General features: G+C 37.3%; 1 protein-coding gene across 1 annotated transcript in view; it reads left to right on the plus strand.

Annotated features, from left to right (window-relative positions):
* CNTN5 (contactin 5) overlaps window positions 1-16,309 on the plus strand; it is a 1,373,625-nt gene that overhangs the window by 139,391 nt on the left and 1,217,925 nt on the right. The gene's annotated exons all lie outside the window — the stretch shown is intronic.

Consider the following 16,309-nt stretch of genomic DNA (forward strand, 5'->3'; position numbering starts at 1 on the left):
AGCTTTCCCTAATACTTGATTAAATAATATTTATTTTTCAGATTTGTTCTTTCTTAATTTAAAATATCAATTATCAGCATCTTTAGAATCTGTATTACAAATATTTGTGACTATAACAATTTATTTTTGTAGACCCTAATATATTCCATTATGAAGTTTATTTATATAATTATCATTTGATTAAAAAACTCAAACTTATTTTTTCAGTAATGTTATGAATATCATATAATATTTAGAGACTACTAGAACTTTCAGATTTTAATCTGCATGGGAACTACTAGAGATGGTATATGTTTTTTTTTAAAGATTTATTTATTCATTTGAAAGTCAGAGTTACAGATAGGCAGCTGGAGCTGGACCAATCTGGAGCCAAGAGCCAGAAGGTTCCTATGGGTCTCCCACGTGAGTGCAGGGGCCCAAGGACTTGGGCCATCTTCCACTGCTTTCCCAGGCCATAGTAGAGAGCTGAATCAGAAGTGGAGCAGCTGGGTCTTGAACCAGTGCCCATATGGGATTCCAGCATGCAGGCAGTGGCTTTACCTGCTATACCACACACCTGCCCCAAGATGATATGGATTTAAAAAGGGTGAATTTTATTTCCTGATTTGAATACAACATTTAAACTCATTTTGCTTTAGCTCTACAAAGATTTTCCTGAGTTTGCCATTCCTAACATGTTGCTATAGGACTGGCTGGAGGTGAAAACAATGCAAATGTGTGAAAATATTTATAAATTGGGTCTTAGTGTATTATAATTTATGTAATGCATTTACTTGACTTTTAAAAATTTCACCCTAGTTATCAGATTACTATAAATGACTAAGATTTTTAGATAAAGAGATAGAACTGGGGTCTGGCACTGTGGCATAGCGGGTAAAGACACTGCCTGCAGTGCTGGCATCCCATATGGGTCCTGTTTGCGTCCTGGCTGCTCCACTTCTGATTCAGCTCTCTGATGTGGCCTGGGAAAGCAGTGGAGGATGGCCCAAGCCCTTGGGCCCCTGCAGCCACGTGGGAAGACACAGAGGACGCTCCTGGCTCCTGGCTTCGAATCAGCACAGCTATAGCTTTTGCAGCCAGTTGGGAGTGAACCAGCGGATGGAAGACTTCTCTCTCACTCTGCCTCTTTCTACCTATCTTTCTCTCTCTCTGGAACTCTGACTTTCAAATAAATAAATAAATCTAAAAAAAAAAGGAAAAGAGAACTGAAAATTAATAAGTTCAGAAATATCCTTAAACTTAGATAAAGAACAAAAATTCTAAATATTCTGAATAGCTAAGTAAAATTTGCAGAGAACTAAATAAGAAAATAAGGATTAACTGCAATATCTATGAATATCCCATTATTCAATGTTTCATTTTTAAAATCTCCATTTATTACCATTTATTACATAGTTATACACTATAATTCTAGTGTGCAGAATAACATGTTTACTATTAATGTACTTCAGTGATTGGTAAGATTAATTTGAAAAACAAAAGCTCTAGTGTAATTATTAACATATACAAAATGTCTGAGAACTATTAGAAAATATATTTCCTGCATCTTTATAAATGGAAATGTAAAATAATAAACACAGAATAGATATTTATCATTTATTCCAACACTGATTCATTATGTAGCACAGATTGGATTTAACTGATAATATGAGTATATGAAAATTCATGTATCATGTGCATGGTATGCAAATTGTATATATATTTGTATGTATATTAACCCAGATGAAGCAAAGCACTCCTTTTCTTTGTCTCTCCCAACATAAGTGTGTATATTTGTATGTGCATGTATGTGTGTGTGCATGTGTGTGTGTGCGTGTTTGGGCACATATTTAGAGAGCATTAGAGTCTCTTTTTGAAAAACTCATACTGGCAATGTAACAACTCATACTGGCAAGGGAACTTTGTCTAGCTTTTTTTTTTCCTCATTTTTTTTTAAGTTGGAGAGTGTCACATTATCCAGAATTCTAAAAAGGATCTGGTTTGTATCAGTGATTTAATGAACATGATTTTGGCACGAGAATAAAATTTATTGCAGTATACAAATTAGCATTCATCTACCAATCAGCAGTTAATGGGATTGTAAATCTGATAGTTATTGTAATTGTTTCATGTCTTGTTTAAACAATTAATAAGGATTCATAAAATTCAGTTGAAAGTTAAGGATTTTTTCATTCGTAGATGCTATCATTCTGAAAACAATAAAAGATTCGTTCACTAAATAAATCAGTAATATTTCAGGCACAAATTAGTAGAGTCTAATTATTAGGTGTAACTAAGTATTATTACTGTTTAGGAAGATCAAATACTCCATTTAATGCCTTTTGGTAACATACTAATTGGCATGATTATACTTGGTCATTAATTAATTAGTTTTATATTAGAAGCCTACAGATTTAGTATTTCCTAGAGGGAAGAAAAGTGAAAGAATGCTAAGTTGTTTTAAAGTAAATATTTATTTTGGCACTAGTCAGGTTATTTGGGGATATAAATGACAAAATCCAACTTAACATAGATGTGAACCTTATCACATAATAAGTACAAAGAGGAAGGCCGGCGCCGCGGCTCACTAGGCTAATCCTCCGCCTTGCGGCGTCGGCACACCGGGTTCTAGTCCCGGTCGGGGCGCCGGATTCTGTCCCGGTTGCCCCTCTTCCACGCCAGCCCTCTGCTGTGGCCTGGGAGTGCAGTAGAGGATGGCCCAGGTGCTTGGGCCCTGCACCCCATGGGAGACCAGGAAAAGCACCTGGCTCCTGGCTCTTGCCATCGGATCAGCGCGGTGCGCCGGCCGCAGCGCGCTGTCCGCGGCGGCCATTGGAGGGTGAACCAATGGCAAAAGGAAGACCTTTCTCTCTGTCTCTCTCTCTCACTGTCCACTCTGCCTGTCAAAAAAAAAAAAAAAATAAGTACAAAGAGGAGAGACTTCAAAGATGCTTGATTGCAAGATTCAATGCTCTTATATAGAATTCAGGGCCTTTGCCTGTTTCCACTTTGATTTAGCATTGCCATTTACAGTGCTGTGTCCTTCTCAGGTCAATATCAAAGATTACCACCGGCGCTGTGGCAATAGTGCCAGCTTTCCAAATTGGTGCCAGTTTGAGTCCTGGCTGCTCTACTTCCAATCCAGCCCCCTTATTTGCACCCATGTGGGAGACCTGGAAGAAGCTACTGGCTCTTGGCTTCAGCCTGGCCCAGCTCCAGCTGTTGGGACAATTTAGGGAGTGAACCAGTGGGAAAAGCTTCTAATTCTCTCTGTTTTCTCTATCTCTGTCCTTTGCTCTCTCTTTGTAATCTGACTAATAATTAAGTAAATAGATCTTAAAAAAGGATTACAAATGGAAATGATAACCTCTCCATAGTGAGGCGCCTATCCTTCGGAGCCTTCTAGTACACCAACCACCACTTCACAATGGCCAGACTTTACCTCCCTAAAGCTATTATTGTAAATGAAGATGGACATTAGATTTATCATCATAGGTGGGATGGGCTCAATGCTAATATTCAGCACAATCCATCCTTAAACATCTTGCTATATGAGAAATATATAGTCAATGTTTAAACGGTAGGCAATCCATTCATTTGATACTTTTAAGTTTTATTTCTGAGTCAATCTGAGAAACAAAGTTAGTGTTTACCTACATCATTTTGCTCTGATATTTTAATGTTAAATATAATATTAAAAATGGGAAATTTTTCTTAAGAATTCAAACCTAGGAAAGGGGTTCAGATACCAAACCAAAGCAATCTCAATGTATCCTAGAGGAAGTGGTACACACCCTGAAAGACAGCATTGTGCATACATTTTTAGGCTTAGTCTGATTTTATTCCTACATGGATTTTGAACAGTCACCAATTTTCACTGCCATGGCACATTAAAAATTGACCTACACTTACATAACTAACATCATAAAGTCTTGAAATACCTGTCACATTTACAGTTTACTAAATTTAGCTCTCCATCCCCCCCTCCACCACCATTCTGAGTGGCCAGGTTGATCTGCAAGCCCTTAAATCTGTTAGAAGAATGTATTTCATTGGGTGTATTTTGGTCTAATTTCTTCGAAAACATTCTGTAAGAAACAGCCTTAAGGAACTAATTTTTGAACATTGTACAGATGTTACTGAAAACACTATCCACTCCGTTTTTGTGAAGCCAAAGTGAAAATTTTCCTTTAGGGTTAATTGGTTGAAAAATATTGCTACCGCTGAGGCGGCAGTGTGCTTTCCTTTTGTATTAACCGAGAAGTGTGGAGAGTCAGCTAAATGGCTCTTTTTGTTTGGCTTTTGAAAGGTTCACAGACACATTTAAAGATGCATCATATTTATAAGAAATGTAAACCTTATGAAGCCTATTTTAGGTTAGCTTTGTATCAGTCTTCACATTATATTGACAAATATTTCCTGTGTTAAGGTACTTCTGAAGAATCTTTTATTAAATTTGATAAAATTCCCACATACTGACTCATCATCTAGTGTGAAAACAGCAAGAGATAGACACTGATAGATTAGTAGGTGTATTTTGAAATATGTAGATATCTTAACTATTCTTAGGGTGGTGTGTAAAGAAGTTACGGGGCCAGTGCTGTAATGCAGTGGGTTAAGCCACTATCTGCAGTGCCGGCATTCTATGTGGGCACAGCTGGTCCACTTCTGATGCAGCTCCCTGCTAATGTGTCTGGGAAAGCAGCAGCAGATGACCTAAATCCTTTGGCACTGGCACCCACATGGGAGACCTGGAAGAAGCTCCTGTCTCCTGGCTTTGGATTAGCCCAGCTCTGGCCATTGTGGCCATTTGGAGAGTGATCCAATAGATGGAACATCTAATTTTTTCTCCCCCTCTCTCTGTAATTCTGCCTTTCAAATAAATAAATAAATCTTTAAAAAAATAAGTAGAAGTTACACAAATGTTTGTTATTACCATCAGTGACTAGTTTGACCAGTACTTAGAATCATTTGTCTGTGATTGCTTATATTTTTTTAAAGATTTTATTTATTTATTTGAAAGTCAGAGTTACACAGAGAGAGAAGGAAAGACAGAGAGAGAGAGAGAGAGAGAGAGAGAGAGAGAGAGGTCTTCCATCCGATTATTCATTCCCCAATTGGTTGCAACGGCTGGAGCTATTCCAATCCGAAGCCAGGAGCCAGGAGCTTCTTCCGGGTCTCCCACATGAGTGCAGGGGCCCAACAACTTCAGGCCATCGCAGGGAGCTGGATTGGAAGTGAAGCAGCCAGGGCCGGTGCCCATATAGGATGCCGGCACTGCAGGCGGCGGCTTTACCCGATGTGCCATAGTGCCGGCCCCAATTGCTTATATTTTAAATACAGATATATTTAATGCAGTCAGCATTATGGCTCAATCAACTTGCCATGCCAATATCACATATAGGACTACTGGTTTAAGTTCCAGCTATTCTTCTAATCCAGCTTCCTGCTCTTGAACCTGGGAAGTCAGTGGATAATGGCCCAACTCTTTGGGCCTCTACCATTCATGTGGGAGACCAGGATGGAGTTTCTGGCTCTCAGCTTCAACTTTGCCCATTTCTGGCTGTTGCTGCCTTTGGTGAATGAACCTACAGATGTGGGAAGGTCTCTGGATCTCTTTGATTCTTCTTCTCTCCCTTCCTTGTTCCCTCCTTCATTCCCTTCCTCCCTCTCTTTCTGTCATACTGCCTTTCAAATAAACATGTCAATAAATATTTTTTAAAATTATTACAGAATATAACGTTATTAAAATGAAATTTTAGCCACTATAACCCTTTTAGCTATATAACCATTAGTTACATATCTGATAGGCTTTATACAGAACACAAAACCTCATATGAAGCAAAACTAAAATCAGAGTTTGTCTTACTTTCTTCAAAGTTCATCTTCATGTAATAAGCATGGCTATGAATGAAGTTTTATGAGTGTGATAATATACAAAATACAATACAGTTTCACTATAATCTGATTAAGGTTCACCATAATCAAAATCTATTTTTATATAAAATAGTATATTTAATCTAAAATGTAGCTTTTTAAGATTAACTCAGATCCAAAAGCTTACTTCTGCAAATTAATTAATCAGTTAAGTTGTCTGAGAGAGACTAAAAGAGAGGAGAGAGAGAGATCTTCCATCTGCTGACTCATTCCCCAAATGCTGGCTCAGCGTAGACTGAAGCCAAGATCCTGCATGTGAGTACCAACTGCTTGAGCCATCATTCATTGCCTCCCAGATTGTGTGAAAATTGAAGGTTTTCACTGGAAGCAGAGTTGGAACTAAAATTCAGGCTCTCCAGATAGGTTGAGTGAATCTCAATAAACATGTTAACCACTAGGCCACCCTCTTTTTCTCTTACTGTATTTTTTAAAATAGAATTAAATCTACTTATCACAGCCATAAATTATAATAAAAATAACTACATTTTAAAAACAGCGAAAGTGAAATGATATAGGGTTTCACTGGAATATAATAGACAACATAAATAACTAATAAATAAAATAAAGACAAAAAAATAATATAAGCCAACTATTAATCCTTAAAGTAAAGCAAGTCAAGAGTAAAGCTGATGAAATTTAAGAAACCTATGTAGAATATCTGAAAGATTCTTACTCTGAACACAGCCCTGAATTCGAAATGAGCATACTTGACTTCAATTTGAGCATTTGTGCTTATGAGCTTTGGACTTTGTGGAAGTAGCTGAAGCTCACTAAGCATCACATGCTCACCTGTAGCGTGGTGTTGGTTTCCTTGCCTTCTTGGCACAGCTGCTGTAATGACCAAATATTAAAGAGATTTATGATTCATACATTTATACCTTGGAGTTTTGTTCTTTCAAGGCTGATAATTACAGCATGGAATAAAAATTGAGATTAGCAGCTCAGGTTTCACAAACATAATACTGCTCTTGATACTGCTGTAAAATTAGAATACTGGCAGCTTGTGCTGTGTCCTTGTTTTAGAAAAGTTTTTTATCTGGTTTGGAAAAATCATTTATTACTTACGACCTGTCAAGTGATCTCTGAAGAGCTTGAGTTTCTGGAATTCTTACACCATTTAACAGTCCTGACTCAGTAGAACCATACACACACACACGCGCACACATGCACGTAGAGTTAACATATATATATATATAATATATATATGGAAGTAGATATAAACTGAACTATATGATTGTGTTTGTGTGTGTGTTAAGTATATGTTTTTCTGTATCAAGCTGTTTATAGGTATATATGGCTGTTTTGATATTATTCATTAAAATATGAAGAAGATATGAAAAATGTAAAGGAACAAAGAAGGTAGGCTGCTGAATCCTATGTACCACTAATTAGAAAAATAAAGACTCTGCATCTGGTGTTGTGGTGTAGCCAGTATAGCCGTGTCCTGCAATGCCAGCATCCCTTTTGGGTGCCCATTTCATTCGCACTGCTACACTTCTGATACAGCGCCCTTCTAATGCCCATAGGAAAGTCATAGAAAATGGCCCAAGTGCTTGGGCCTCTGCCATCCACAAAGGAAATCTGGAAGAAGCTCCCGGGTCCTGACTTCAGCATGGACTAGCCCTGGCTTTCGAAGGGTCAAACAGTGGATGGAAGATCTCTCTCTCTCTCTCTCTCTTCCTCTCTCTCTGTCTTTCTGTTTCTTCCTCTCTCTCTGTCATTCTGCCTTTCAAAATTATAAACAAATAATATTGAAGAAAGAGAGGAAGGAAGGAATGAAGGGAGGGAGTGAGAAAGAGAGATTGACTGACTTTTGCTTGAAGAAGCTGAGTATCACTCTTTGGCACTGGACCCGTAATAGCAGTGATCACTCAAAATAAACAGGGTGAGGAAAAAGAAATAAAAAGAGAGAGAGAGTTTATATGAAAATGAGTAAACTCAGCTTTATGTAAAGATTTTTTCCACCAGGTTACACAATCAAAACAATTAGTTTCACATGTTTGGATAATGCTTTACACTATCCTAATCTCAGATTATATATATATATATATATATACACACACAAATATATATTTACATATCTTGTATAAATGCAAATATAATAAAAAATCTTACATATTAAAATTTTGTCATATAATATGCAAACACAAGAATATAATTTATCTAGTGATAGAAATCATATAAATTAGCAAATATCATGTAAGTATTTTAGCTAAATAATTATATGGTCTTCCAAGGTTGCTAATCTGGATAATGTAATAAACATTAATAGTCATAGAGAACTTCTCGTATTCGTAGAGAATAGTAGATTTTTATTTTCTGAATAGAAATCAGTAATATTTGGGCAACTAACTATTTTGTGCTAATACTAATATATTTTATGGCTGTTTCTGTATTTTATTTTACATTTTGTTTTGCATATCACTAGCATTTTGGTTTATTTTTAATATTTATGCAGCAAGAATATTTATGAATCCAAACACTGTCCCATATATTTTGAAATAGTATCTCAGTGAATGCTTTCAATATTGCTATGATAGTGATCATTCTTATCTTTCAGATGAAGAAAATAAGTCTCAGAGAGCATAAGCATGCTTCTCATGGCATCACAGATAATATATAGAAAAGGAGAAGCTGGGTATATACCCAGGAAAGTTGGCTCTGATGTGTTGTGTTTTTGTTTCTTTTTTTAAAGATATATTTATTTATTTGAAAGTCAGTTACACAGAGAGAGGAGAGGCAGAGAGAGAGAGAGAGAGGTCTTCTATCCGATGGTTCACTCCCCAGTTGGCCGCAACTGCCGGAGCTACGCTGATCTGAAGCCAGGAGCCAGGAGCTTCTTGCAGGTCTCCCACTTGGGTGCAGGGGCCCAAGGACTTGGGCCATCTTCTACTGCTTTCCTAGGCCATAGCAGAGAGCTGGATCAGAAGTGGAGCAGCCAGGTCTTGAACTGGCATCCTTGTGGCATGCCGGCATTTCAGGCCAGGGCATTAACGTGCTGTACCACAGTGTCGGCCCCTGTGTTTTTGTTTTTATGTGTAGAAGAGAGACCAAGAGAGTGAGACAGACAGATGGATGAAACATATTGTTCATTCCCCAAATGCACTCAAATCCACCTTATTTTGGGAGCCAGGAATTCAATTTAGGCCTCCATATGGGTGGCAGAGACCTGACTACTTGGGCAAATGCCAACTGCTTCTCAGGTGTGCATTAGCAGGAAGCTGGAATCAGGAGTAGATCCAGGGCCTGGACCCAGGCACTCAGGTGCAGGATGTTGGCATACCAACCAGTGTCTTAACCTCTTCATCCAATGACTGCCGTAGCTTTGAGCTTTTGTTCTTAAGCACAGCAATGACGCTCTGCTTCACTAAGGTAGAAAGGATTAATAAAGAGACAAGAAAAATGAGAAATGATGGACAGAAAAAATAGGATGATTATTATAATAGAAATGAACATATTTCTGATTTGTGTTGTAACTTGAGAAAGCATTGCAAAAGTCTTTGAATAAATAAATTACAGGGCAAACAGATCAACTACTGTGAGCCTGTGAAGAACAGGGAGCATGTTTTATTCATGGTGATGTCTCTATGGCCTGACATTAGGCATGGTGTACAGTAGGGGATTAGTAATTTGATGCCAATTGAAGAGAATTTTGGAAGGGCTGGATAAAACAAGATGTAGAAGAAGCACAAAACTAGATAAACAACTTCTAAGATTTGTGTTGAAACTATTATGCAAATGAAACTCCCTTATTAGGAAGCATTGCGAAACCAATAATTAGAGCAAGTAATTTTGGAATAATGCTGAGAATTGCAGCACTGTTGAAAGTAGAAAAAAAATCAAGTAAGGAATTGAGAGATGATCAGCCTCATACAATGTTGATTATTTAAAGATGAAGTGGATAACATTTGCAAGAGGTTCTGATTAGAGAGTAAACATAAATGCAAACCAAAAAATATAAACCATGGAATATGGAGGAAAGCAAAATATACTAAAATATGGATACCAATAAATCAAAAATGAATTAAGCATGACTATAGCAGTTCTTATTTATTTAATTTTGTAGCATTGAAAATTTGTTTCTCTTCACAAATTTGCTAGTATTTAGGTCCTGTCTGACGTCTGGAGATTTAGTCAAAATTAGTCAAAACAGCAGGTTTTTCTGACAGGTTAATCTAATCCATGGTTTGTAATTCACAGGATGTGTGACCTTGGACAAATCACCCTACCCCCAAGGGGCTTAGTTTCTTTATGTCTTACTAAATTGTGTTTGATGACCTGTAAAATTAGTTCTCACTATAAGTTTTATGAATATGTCTTGAATTTAATGGATTCCCAATTCTAAAGTGAATCCAATTGAATATCTTTATTGAGAAAATATGACACTAAGAGGAAAAAATGACGTATAATAAGTCCTGATGGCAAAATAGAACAGAAACATTTTTGCTTTCTATTAAGCCATTAAATAAGTCTGAGGAGAGGTATATTCAATTTTATTCTACTTTTTAATCCAGAGGTGGCTGCGGGTCCAGACAGCTGCCACATTAGCATTTTGTAGGCAAACATAAAAGCTTGAACCTCTTTTAAGATCCTGTTTTCTCAGGACTAAACAATCAATGATGGTGAAATCATGGTGTGACCACCAAGCGATGGAATTAATGTCCTGTCAACTTAAAACCTTTAGAAATGAATTTCTAAATTAAATGGAATAAAATGTTAATGTGGTATTAAGGCTCCAACTTCAGAAATAAAAAAGTTAAGACATACCAAAGTGATGCTTTTCTTTATCATCATTATTATGACTACATCACATACACTGCATACATTAGATTTTTTACCACCTGTCTTGTAATCCAAAGTGTTATATGTAACCAGCCTAATTTAGCCCAGTAGGGGAATTTTCACTTGCATTTCATAGAGTGTTTACTTTATATTTGCATCCTTAAAGGTCTTTAGAAATTTATTTCATAGATAGAGCCATCAGTGATTAAGATGCTAATAACAAAAAAGCATCCTATATCTGACATACCACTGAAACGGAGTGTTATTAAAATATGTATGTACACTTAGATGAGTTTTTCTATAATAAAGCTTTACTTTCCTGATTTTGTTTACAACCTGCTCATATTCTTCTGAATTCTTTTCTGTCTCATCACTCAGTACCTCCTCCTCCTTCCAGCCCATGTATGTGGCACTTTCTTAAGGGATTTTAAACAAATTTGTCCTATCAAAACGTACTTGATCTGTGTCCTAATCCCTGTGGTTCATTAGATGGTGAATGCTGAAGCCTGTTAAAATAGGAACAGGACATCAAAGTCCATTTGGTATTAAGAAAGAATATAGAAATCTGACTTTACTAAAGCCTATTGAAAGAAAAATTTAGGCGATGATTACCAAGAATGGTCCATTTTGCTCAGTGTTTCCAAGTCAGTATTATTATTATTACTCTATCATTATAATTATTAAAAATAAATAATTTCATTGCTCCTTTTCAGTTATATTAGTATTTTGGAATACTTTATGGTTTTAATCTCAGAGAATATATATTATGAGAATTGCAGTCAAGACCAATGTAGAGTTACTTCAGAGTCTAAGAATCAAACTGATGTTTATGTGGACAACACCTAATGAACTGCCTCAGTCAAAGCGAGAAGCTTTATTTTTAAAGTGGAGCCACAGGGGCCGGCACTGTTGTGTAGCTGGTAAGGCCACTGCCTGCCTATAGGTGCTGGTTCAAGTCTCAGCTGTTCCACTCCCGATCCAGTTCTCTGCTAATGAGCCTGGAAAAGCAGCAGAGGATGGCTCAAATGTTTGAGCCCTGCATCCATGTGGGAGATCCAGAAGAACCTCCTGGCTCCTGGCTTCAGCCTGGCCCAGCCCAGGCGATTGCAGTCATTTGGGGAGTGAACCAGCAGATGGAAGTATGCTCTCACTCTCTCTTTCTCTCTCGCTCGCTCTCTCTCTAACTCTGACTTACAAATAAATTAAAAAGAAAAATCTCTTAAACTACTACTATCTCTGCCAACCCCTAGTGCTCTTTGTTCCTTCATCTTATTTGAATCTGAGATCAAAGTTCAGATTCTCAGATAATCTTTTCCTTAGTATGTTTATATATATATATATATATATATATATATATAGACAGGCAGAGTGGACAGTGAGAGAGAGAGAGACAGAGAGAAAGGTCTTCCTTTGCCGTTGGTTCACCCTCCAATGGCCACCGCAACCGGTGTACCCTGCTGATTCGAAGACAGGAGCCAGGTGCTTCTCCTGGTCTCCCATGCAGGTGCAGTGCCCAAACACTTGGGCCACCCTCCACTGCACTCCTGGGCCACAGCAGAGAGCTGGCCTGGAAGAGGGGCAACTGGGACAGAATCCGGCACCCCGACTGGGACTAGAACACGGTGTGCCGGCACTGCAAGGTGGAGGATTAGCCTATTGAGCCGCGTCGCCAGCCAGTATGTTATCTTAACTGAATAACACTGTGCCTCATATTTTGTATTCAGACAGCAGTAGAACAATGAAATGAGCAGTGAACTGGAGTCAGAGAAATTTTCCTTGACATATTAACCTCTTTGAACTTCAGTTCCTTTGTCTTTTAAAACTGTAACATTTTCTCATCCCACAAGAAAATTAAATTAGGTGAATTTTGTGAAGTAACTGAGTGGAGAAGGAAAATATTAATTAAGAATCACACCAATGAATCCATACTCACAAACAAGTAAGTGTTCTGAAGCAAAGAAATTGAGCACTAGAAGAACATTTAACAGAGAAGTTTGGCCTAATTGGGGAATTAGAAAGTGACACTTGAGCTAAGTTCTGGAAGATTATACAGCACTGGTAATTTGATTTCATTACAAACCACCGACACTCCAAGAAGAGTGCTTGACATGCTTTTTCAGTGTATTTCTTCCTCATATAACTACAGAAGTAGATATTCCAGGGCTCATCCAGTAGTGCTGAGGCATTCTAAGCCCACTAATAGCCACACTAAAAGCTGTCATTCCCATGATCTGAAATGGTAGCTAGAACCAACCATCACAAGTATATCCAACCAGAAATGGAAAGAGATAAAGCTGTATTCTCTTTCTGTACGAAACCTTTCTGAGAAGTGCCACAGTATTTGCTATTAACTATTGCAATTGTTATGGGCTGGGTATATTGCCTAAATTAATTTTCCAAGTTCTTAACTTTTTCTTAGCGAAGAATTCTAAATGCAGGCCCAAACACAGCATGCAGTGTGATAAACTTTACTTACAAAGTGAGAAAAATACACAGGACCATTAGGGCTTCATTGAGGGAGAATGGGGCCAAAGAAAGGGAATTGTCATACTCTGCTCTGCTCATCCTGAGTCCACGTGGGGGAGAGAGAGTGCCCTTCCATTCTTCCTAGCTTTTTATGCGCTTGGAAAAATGAAAATGTTTATGTGGTACCACTCCCACGACCCAGCAAAGAGGTACTTCCTGAGAAGGGGTCCCTTGATTCACAGGTAGATGAACATGGCAATATGGAGTGAAGGAGCTGTGGCTTCCAGCTCATGAACTTAAAATTATTTATCATTTATCTAAGCTTTACCACATCAGCAGTGGCTTGGGTATAGTTCAAATCTGAACTAAAGGATTTGCAGGTGGCAGCTTGTGCAAGGTTATCAGTGGCTTCTTCTTGAGCTCTGACTTTGACTATCACTAGGTGGTCAGTCCCTCTTTAACACATTCCCGCTGTTGTGACATCATCTGCCATTTCGTTTTTATCCGAGCTATGTTGCTATTTGGGTCATGCCCTTGAATCTCAGTCTAATAACGGAAAACTAACATAGATATTATTGGACAGATTTTATAGTTGCCAGGAAGGCAAACAAGTGCCACATTCATGATGTTAAATGCAGTGTTTATGAATTGGGATTCTGTTTATTGAGGAAAGCTGAGACTAATGCTTGTTGGTCACTAGCATTCTCTCAAATACTTGTCAAAGTGATGCCAACATACTTTTGACAACCACGGGACCACTATGTGCTCCGGATAAGAGAAGGGATTGAGATCAGTCTAGAGACGACAATACAGGTATGTCATGAAGAAACATTTTAGATCATGTTAACAATACAATAGGAATAAGAGTAAGCATTGTTAAATTCTTACTTTGAATGCCAATTATTAACCTATTATGACAGTCTGGAAAGAAATGCTGATAGGTCAAACAAGGTTGATGGTGATAAAATTTTTTGTAATATTTAAGGGCTACTTGGTAAGTAGACTACCAGAATAGGCAAAACGCAAGAAATTACTTTTATGTGTTTCTCTTCAAGTAAGATCTTAGTTCTCATACAAAATCTGAATTTTGAATATTTGTGATTTATCAAAAGGTTTGGAATAGCATGGGTGGATTATCAGTGCATCAAATCAGTCTGAAGAAGGGGGCTAGTAAGTGATAGTCACATGTTTGGTGCAAGCAACTTAAATATAGAGACAGGAAAGTATGAAGAGCGAAGAAATTAACTTCAGGGGCCAGGTTGTTAGGATAGATCTGGGAACCTGAGGTCCATACTTCATGAAAAGACAAAAACAAAGTATATGATACAATCAATATAAAGAAACTGAATTAAAGCAATACATATAATATATATAAAATAAACCATAAAGAAATAAAGAATGAAAATTTTATGAATTGTTCAGACACCAAGTTCAGTATTTAAAGTTACATGGGCAGATATTAATAGTTAACTCTTTATAAAACTTTTTGGAAACAGATCAAGCTCCAAAGCAAAATGACTGATCTTGGGTAAAATCAGAAAAAAACTTTAAGCCTGTGATGCCATACTGCGTAAACACTTTTGATCATGTAACAATACAGGAAGGTAATAGCAAAGAGAGTAACAGCTGAGAGACACAAGGCCTATAACTAAGAAATTCAACTGGCAACTATAAAAAGGTAGCAGAGGTAGGATAATTGAAAGTCATGCACCCTAACATACTTACACCTAGAATTACTTGGAATATTATATTTTCAAAACTATCACTTTTTCAAAATAAGATTTACTTATGTATTAGGGTACATTTTGGTTATCTACAGTAGTGTGTTTGTTATTAATTATAAATATATTAAATATTGCAACATTGGCATTGTGGCACTGTTGGTTTGTGGCTGTGCACAGCCTGTGTCAGAGTCCTTCTTCATGGAACACTTGCTCTGCTTCTGATGCATCTTTGTGTTAACACACCGGGGAAAGCAGCAGAAGGTGGCTCAAGTAACTGAGACCCTGCCACCCCTGTGGGAGACCTGGATGGAATTCTTGGCTTCTTATTTTGGCCTGGCCCATCCACAGCTGTTGCGGCCATCTGGGGAGTGAATCAAGAGATGAAAGCTCTTTCTCTCTGCCTTGCCACCCACCCATCACTGTGTCTTTCAAATAAACAGATTTCATTTTTTAAAAAATTAAATACTATAATGGCATCAAGAAAAATATATTTTCTTGTGGCTCATTTTATTCATTTGTTAAATGAGTAGTATGGGCATTGATACTTAATTCTTTCAAATCTAATGTATGATACTTTGATATAAATTTAAAAAATCTTTTTTAAAGATTTATTTATTTATTTTAAATACAGAGTTACAGACTGAGAGGGAGGGACAGAGATATCCTCATACAGGGTGCTGGCATACCAGATTGTGGCTTTACCAGCTATGCCACAATGTCAGCCCCAAGACATCTGAATTTGTACATTGACCTAGAGATAATCCATTAGACATATGTGTACTTATATGCAAAAAATCTGCCAGGTTCTGGAAATATAAGATGATGTAAGCTATGACATTAGATATGTGGCAATAAATATTGGAGAAGAGACATAAATACACACATATAGATATACCGAAACATTATGCATATGAATTTGTTTGTCTTCTTATGAAACATGTGCAAATGCATTTCTCTATCTTCATTTAACAAACATTAAGCACATGAAATTTTACCAAATAAGAAATGAAATATGGCTAGTTTTCCTAGTTTCAATGGATGTTTCTGAAAAGTTGTGGTTATTTTGCACTTACTTTGACCCTATTCTTGCAACCTATGATAGAAGACATTCCATATACCCAAAGACTGTGGTAAAAGGATAATATAAAATTTTCTTTATTATCTGTTTTTATTTAGAGGCACATCAAAGTAATTATCACACTTTTTCAGTTGAATGTTATACATATTTTTTAAAGATTTTATTTATTTATTTAAAAGATAGAGTTTCAGACAGAAAGAGGGAAGATAGAGAGAAAGGTCTTCCATCTGCTGGTTCGATCCTCAAAGGACCAGAACGGCCAAAGTTGGGCTGATCTGAAGCCAGGAGCCAGGAGCTTCTTCTGGGTCCTCCACAAAGAAGCAGAAGCCCAAGTACTTGGACC

Source organism: Oryctolagus cuniculus, chromosome 1 (genome assembly GCF_964237555.1).
Source record: "Oryctolagus cuniculus chromosome 1, mOryCun1.1, whole genome shotgun sequence".
NCBI lineage: Eukaryota > Metazoa > Chordata > Mammalia > Lagomorpha > Leporidae > Oryctolagus > Oryctolagus cuniculus.